Source organism: Monodon monoceros, unplaced genomic scaffold, assembly GCF_005190385.1.
Source record: "Monodon monoceros isolate NGI ecotype Baffin Bay Population unplaced genomic scaffold, NGI_Narwhal_1 Super_Scaffold_21, whole genome shotgun sequence".
NCBI classification, from domain to species: Eukaryota; Metazoa; Chordata; class Mammalia; order Artiodactyla; family Monodontidae; genus Monodon; species Monodon monoceros.
The window spans coordinates 86,915,851-86,922,658 of record NW_021703778.1 but is presented as its reverse complement, the minus strand read 5'-3'; positions in this window follow the sequence as shown (position 1 = coordinate 86,922,658).

The following is a 6,808-nucleotide window of genomic DNA, read 5'->3' as shown; positions in this document are numbered from 1 at the left end:
TTAAAAAAATATACTCTTGAAGATTTTTACTCATTAGTTCTTAGGTAGGGCCCATGCACATTTTAAAGAGCCCCCCAGATAAGTCCAATGCAAGGAACCACTGGTCTAGACTTTCTAGTGATTTATATTTATAAGGAGTAAAATAGTTTGAAAGCTACCCAGTAACTCTTGGGATTAATCTTATTAAATAAATTCTTAAACTGCTGCTTTTGATATAAAGTCAGATTTAAGACTGAAATAAATAGCAGGCCGGAAATAGGTATAGAATTCTGGTTAATTGAACTTTTGTGACCTGTATTTAAATAAATCATGTTTATTGAATGAATGGCAAGGCACATGTACTTTTAGAAATGTATTTCTTACATTTTGAAGATTTTTTAAAATGTCAAGAATATATATTAGGATCCACTATTTTTAGGTCACTTGTAAATCAGAAGTACTGTTACTTTGGTAATTAAAATCTAAAACTTTAGCTGTATCTCAGTAGCGTACAAACATATCTTACTGACTAAAACTGAACAGAACCCTTATAATTAGTCTTGCTGTATTTTTGCACAAAATTATGAATTGGTACTTGAGTTGAAAAAAGTTGCCTATGGTGTTTTGGTTGAAAAAAATTGCCTTTGTTTTGAAACTATATCATATATGTACTGAACTAAAGTGATGGGAGTTAATTTTGTATTTACTTTGTAGGAGGTATCATGTAAATATGCAGACGTTGAATGTAGTATGGATTGTGTCCGCAGTGAATTTTTGGGTGGATACAGTTTATAAATATGCCAATTATATACCCTCATATACTTGTCTGATTTTGAGCTTGTAAAATGAGGACTCCTTTTTACACATTTAATAAAGAAAAGAAAGGCCTATGAATTATCCAGTATCATTTATCAAGCACTGGTGTGCACACAGCACTGTACACTTCCCTTTATGTACTTTATTTCAGACATTCCTTTCCTTTGCTTTCCTCTCCTGTCATCTTCCTCTTAATGTTCTCTGTAGGTTGTGTCACAAAATGACTGGTCGGCTCATGAAATCCTTTTCGGAAAGGTGATTGAAAGTGTTACGAAAAGATTCTACCAATAACCCAACTTCATAAAGTTCTTCACTATTTGAGAATAAGAATAATAGCTACTACTTTTGTTTTTTTAATTTATTTTTATTTTATTTATTTTTGGCTGCGTTAGGTCTTTGTTACTACACACGGGCTTTTCTCTAGTTGTGGCGAGCAGGGGCTACTCTTTGTTGCGGTGCTTGGGCTTCTCATGTTGCGGAGCACGGACTCTAGGCACGCGGGCTTCAGTAGTTGTGGTTCCCGGGCTCTAGAGTGCAGGCTCAGTAGCTGTGGCGCATGGGCCCAGATGCTCTGCAGCATGTGGAATCTTCCTGGACCAGGGCTCGAACTCATGTCCCCTGCATAGGCAGACGGATTATTACCAACTGCGCCACCAGGGAAGCCCCCAAAGCAGTGATTCTTAATCATTAAACCTTCAGACCTCACTGTGCACATATTTTTAAAAGTTACTTAGTTTCTAGGCTTTCCTTTGGGATCAAGATAGTTCCTATTTTACATATTTGTTCAGATATTATGCTTGTACAGATGAATCAGATATTTAAGATTTGTTCTATTGATAGCTGATTCACACTGTTTTAGCTCTGCTTGCATGTATGAGGCCAGGTGCCATCTAGTCTTCAGGTTAACATTTGGGTGAAACTAGGTTTATTTTCATAGCCATTAAGAGAGTGAAGGGGAGTAGTCAAGGGAGATGGTTCTAATGACTAGTTTAAAAAGCACTTAAAGCAGAAATTCCAAAGAAATACAATGTGAAGGAAGGGCAGTCAAAGAGAAGATCGGTGAAATTTGGGGTGGGTTGGGGATGGTAATAGAGAAAGGGAAAAGGAAAGGCCAAGTCTGAGGTAGAAGGGAAAGGTGATGTGTCTTTTACGTACCTTTAATAAAGGAGGCTTATAGGTTTGTGAAGAATAATAAATTAATAATATCCACCTGTTTTAAGATAAGGTTGCCCCCTACTGTCACTTCATCATAAACTGAAGAAAAGGTGGTAGCCTGCTGTTCATTCTGGTTTAGATAATGTATATTCCTAAAGTGCTTCAGGAGGCCTGCAGTGCTCAAATTTGGATAAGCGTGTGTGGGTGCTGCTCACTCCTATTCCAGGTTTGACTTTTATTAGGAGAGTCAAAAAGTATATTGAACACTTAGTACAAGAGAATAACTACTAAGAAATAAAAACATACATGTATATAGACCTGAAGTTTCCTGGCCTCTGCTTTGATCATAAACCTTTAAATTTTAAAGGATATAGAACCTTCGTAATATAGTGGTTGGGATTGTGGACCTGAAGTCAGACTGCTGTGGTTTATATTCCTGCTTGATTTTTAGGGCCTTGGACTTGCTTAAACCCTGTGTACCTTTCAGTTTCCTAAACTGTAAAGGTGGGATAAGTGTTTCTGGCTTCATAAGGTTATGAGGTTTTATGATATCCATATAAAAGCCCGTAACAAAATAGGAAGAGCTCAAGAAATGTTGGGTGTTATATCATGGTATCTTGAAGTCACATATTCACATGTGGGGATGGTGCTTATTTTGCCCCTTTGTGCATGCCTGTTTTTGTTCACAGGATTTCCACTAGGATCCTTGGTTCTTTAATGTCTTCCTGTTAGACACCTATTTGTTCTTTGCAACTCAAATGTCTCTTCCTTATGGTTTTTCAAACCACTTCCCAAAGAATTTTTTTCTTGTGTTCTATAGTACTTAATACATTTGCCTTAGCATTTACAGTATTGTTATGTGTTCACATGTCTCTCAAGCTCGAGGATATTTCTTAGTCATTTCTGTTCCATGGTGCAGTAGTGCCTGGCCTATAGTTATTAATCAGGGTTCTCCAGAGAAACAGAATGAATCTGTGTGTGTGTGTGTGTGTGTGTGTGTGTGTCTGTGTCTGTGTGTGGAGAGAGAGAGAGAGAGAGAGAGAGAGAGGTAGAGAGGTAGAGAGGTAGAAGTAGAGACAGAGATATTTATTTTAAGGAATTGGCTTATATGATCGTGGGAGCTGGCAATTGCAAAATCTGCAGGGCAGGCCAGCAGGCTGGGGACGCAGGGAAGAGTTGATGTTGCAGCTTGAGCTCAAAGGCAGTATGGAGGCAGAATTCCCTCTTTCTCAAGGGGAATTTTCTTAGTCTTTTTCTTAAGACTTTCAATTCATTGGTTGAGGTCCACTCACATTATGGAGGGTAATCTTAAAGTCTGCTGATTTAAATGTTAGTCTCATCTAAAAAATGCCTTCACAGCAACATCTAGACTGATATTTGCCCAAATATCTAGGTACCATGGTCTAGCCAAGTTGTCACATAAAATTAGCCATCATGATTGACACTGAATTGAATCTAGTAAGAGAAATAAACAGATATTAAAAATAGCTATAATAAAAACCTGGATTACATAAATGCCAAATAGGGACTATTAAAATAAAAAGATTAAGTTCCTGAAATTGAAACATGGCTTGGGAGTCTGTAATCCTTTGATAATCTGAGCCACTGCTTCCATCCCTGATTACATACTCAATTAGACTAAAAAAAAAAAAAAATGATAGCCAGTCCCAAGATCTTGGGAATAAAATGAGTTCAGAGATAATATGTGTACGGGACTGTAGAAAAATAGATGCTACATCACTTGTAGCTTTATACCTTCTATATTAATTAGGGGCTGTTCAGTTTTCTTAAAAATGGCTTCTAGGAAGAGGTGGGCAGTTTTAGAGCAGGCTCAACAGATGAGCACATCTTAAAATTAGAACCTGATGAAGCACAGAAGGGACAATGCTGCCATCTTGTGGTACTCTGCTCCCCTAGTCAACAAATTCTGTATTGTCTCAACTAGTTTGATGAAGTTTGGCCTAAGCCACTAAGTTTTCAACTATAGTGTTTTTGGTAAGTCAGGGTTTTCCGTATGGTCTGAACTTTTGTTTAAACAGTGAGGTGTTTGAAAGTGATCTGTGAAACATCAGGTTTAAAACTACATTTTTCTAACTTTTTGAGTCTTTTAGTTTGATGTTAGGCTTGACGGCACCCCCACCCCCCCACCCTTCTCCAATCTTCTATCATCATCCACCATGCTCAGAATACTGTTCTAAGAAAAACATTCCAGGCCAAAGATCTTGCTGTGGGCAAAGGTCTCGAGTTCTGTGCTTTTATTCACCTGACTGTCCCCATTGGGCCTTTGCTGATAGGATCCGGGGTTAACACCTGGCCCAAGGGCAGCCAACCCATGGGCTCAGTGGTGGAATAATTAGCCTGGCAGGAAAAACTCTGCCTAGATGGGGACATAGAGTATCTCATTGGCCTAGTTGGTTACTGTCTTGGGAATATGTATTAGAATACTTGGAGAGAATCAGCCCTCTAGTAATTGAAGGAGAAATGAGAAGACACACGGAAGCAGACAGAACAGCTGAGTGTTATGTGGGGAGGAGTAGGGATCCATGAACTTCTACTTCTGAAAGGGGGCAAGGTCATAGACCCCTCAAAATATCTTGGATCCCGAGCTATTTTCCTGTATAAGGCTCTGTGTGACCTGGGTGCTGGGCTTTTCTTAGGTCCCTATGGGATTTAATTACTGGGCTAAGATTCCTGTTTTCCACAGTACCACCCTCCCATCCCCTACTTCCCTTATTTATGAGATAACCTTAACAATTCTTTATTTATTGCAACTTTAAGCATCTAGCGTTGTCATTGTCTTTTAGTTTCCCTAGCATGTTATATCTTTCAAAGTGTTTTAGTGTGCACTATCTAATTTAATAATAAGGATGCTATTTAGGAGATTATGTGTTTCCATGCCTGCTAATCCAGGAGTTCAAGGAAGAAGATAACACTGACCAGCACACTGACCAGCACCCAGGTAGGAGCAGTGCTGCTGCCAGCCACACACCTACTCTCATTGCTTGCTGGGGTTTTTCTCTTGTATTATCCAGTTTCTTAGAGTGTTCTCATCTCTGGCTGGATTTCTAATCCCACATCACCTTCCAGCTCATTCCCAAGCCTAAAGTTAGGCTTTAGCTAGCTCTGTTGAGCATCTGTTATATGCCAGGTGCTTTATACACAACGTCTCATAACAACAACTTTAGCAGTTACCACCCTAACACCATATCCTTATCCGCATTTTATAGATGAGGACATTTTACAGATGAGGACAGCTGAGACACATTGAGTCTGATAACTGCCCAGATCACACAGCTGCAAGTGGTGGAGCTGAATTTGATTCTGGGAGAAACCCAAAACTACCATGTTGCTGGGGAATTTTCTTGGGCTAGAGACCCTAGGACCAGAGATAGAAATAGGCTTGGGAGTTTTACTTTAAATCTTTCCCTACAGCTATACCAGTGATAGGGAATTATGTGGACAAACCATCTGCTAATTTGTCTAATCCAGTCTGATAATATTGGAAGAAGTGGAGGAAGCATGGGTTTCCCTGTTAGGAGAGAGCCTGGTAGGAAGAATGCACAGAACTCTTCTTTGATTTTCCTGCAAGGCTGTTTTAATTTTAGACTGACTCTGAAGCTCGACATTTCTGCAATAGAAACAAGCAACGGTGAGACTGCACCTGGGTGAGATGCGGCTCAGGAGCCTTCCCTTGAGATGCTGCTGCTGCTGGAGTAGATGGAAGAAGGGCAGAGCTGCTGGGAGAAGTGAGTTACTCCAGAAGGGCCAGGACATTCCCATTACAGCTGTTTTGAGACATTCACCACCACCAGCGCCTCAAGAAAGCATGGAGGTTGCCTTGCTTGGCCTGCATTTCTGGGTCTTCAGCTGACCACTCAGCTCCATCTCTTTTTGCACTTTTATGGCTTTGGGGGAAGAACACAGGACGAGAAGCCAGATTTCCTCACTGGAGGCCCCTGAGCAGTTCAGTTTCCCTCAGGGGTAAACATGCAGACAGGAGGTGATCCCTAAGACTCTTCTGGTATTAACATTATGAGATACTTTGTATCTCATGGCTCTCAAGGAATGTTGGCTTATGGGCTGTTGCTTCACCAGTCCATCTGCTTGGTGCAGTGGCAGCATCCAGGCAAAAGCACTCATCTCAGATGCGATTTTTTTAGCCTTTAACTACCTCACAGCCTGGGCCTCAGAAGAATCCTAAGGTCCGTGAATTTACCCTCGCACAATGAGGGAGCTGGGAAGAGATCGCTTCTGAATGAGGGCAGATGTACCTTTCCTGTCTGGATTGAAAGAATAATGGCGAGGAGAGAGGAGGAGAGGCACACATGAGACACCTTGCCTCTCTGCAGTCCATCCCGGAGCCTCTTATTCTCCTGATTCACCCTCCTTTCCTAAGAGAGGTGTCGTTCTGAGCAGCAGCTCATGCCCCCTTAGAAGTTAGACCTGTTATTAAGGGTGCAGACTGGCATGTAAATCAGGCTTTGACACACCCACCCTAATCTTCATTCTGTGCTCCTGTCGTCACCGTGAGACTATGTCTCACACACCTCTAACTAGTGGACCATAGCTGACCAAGGGCTCTGGCCACAGTGCTCTGAGGCCCCCCCTGCATTTGTACTGAGGCACGCTTTCTCTAGGCTGCCTCCAGCCAATGGTCCGCTCCCTGGGAGACATGGGACTTCTGTGATGTCAGCTTTGGCTCAGGGACTCCCCATTGGCTTTGATGAAATTCTGCTTAGCAGTTTAGGATGCTTCTCCCCAACCTCTGCTTCTCTCCTTCACTCCAGCAGACAGTCCAGGAAGGAATAAAGAGGCTGAGGAAAGTGGACATGCTGGAAGGGCTCTATTATGTAAGCCA